Source organism: Mus pahari, chromosome 3 (genome assembly GCF_900095145.1).
Source record: "Mus pahari chromosome 3, PAHARI_EIJ_v1.1, whole genome shotgun sequence".
Taxonomy (NCBI): domain Eukaryota; kingdom Metazoa; phylum Chordata; class Mammalia; order Rodentia; family Muridae; genus Mus; species Mus pahari.
In genome coordinates this window covers 16382317-16383188 of record NC_034592.1, presented here as the reverse complement: position 1 = coordinate 16383188, position 872 = coordinate 16382317, and positions in this window count along the sequence as shown.

Below are 872 nucleotides of genomic sequence, written 5' to 3'. Positions count from 1 at the left end.
TCCTGGAACCTGTTGTACATTGTAATAAACTTTTGTTTAAAAAAATGAATAAAGTAAATAATGCAATGAAAAAAAAAAAGAAGAGCTTGGTGTCTTTTTGTGAGTCACAACCTCCTGGGCATAGGAAAGACCTTCAGTTGGGGCCAGATTTATTTCCTAAAAGCAGGAGGGGTAATATTCTCAGGACTTTAACTGGGATAGCTTAGAAGTAGCACTCCTGGGAGAAGGCACAAATGATTGATTCATAAGAAACTTCCCATCAATCCAATATTCCCAAGTTGCACAAATATTAAAAGGCCTCCAAGCATACAACACGTGGAGATCAAGACCAAGAGTGGGAGACACAAAATACAAGGGCTGTGACTGCATCTTGTGGCTCAGCCTTGCTGGGTCATTGTTAATCAACTCTGTGGATTTAGGACTCTCTCTGGTCCCACTGGACATGGGAGTGCTCCATAGCCAGCTGATCATAGCAAAGCTCCTCCTCCACCACTGCCCTGCATTGATTACCAGCTTGCCTGCTGGGGGGAGGGGTATGCAGCACAGTGAGCCTGTCTTGATCCTCCCCTTTGAGGAAGGAAGTCTTTCACTCTCCACAGATTTTTTTATTTTTTTTTATTTTTATTATTTTCTTTATTTACATTTCAAATGCTATCTGGAAAATTCCCTATACCCTCCGCCCCCCCCCGCCCCTGCTCCCCTACCCACCCACTCCCACTACTTGGCCCTGGCCTTCCCCTGTACTGGGGCATATAAAGTTTACAAGACCAAGGGGTCTCTCTTCCCAATGATGGCCGATTAGGCCATCTTCTGCTACATATGCAGCTAGAGACACGAGCTCAGGGGGTACTCAGGGGGTTCATAATGTTGTT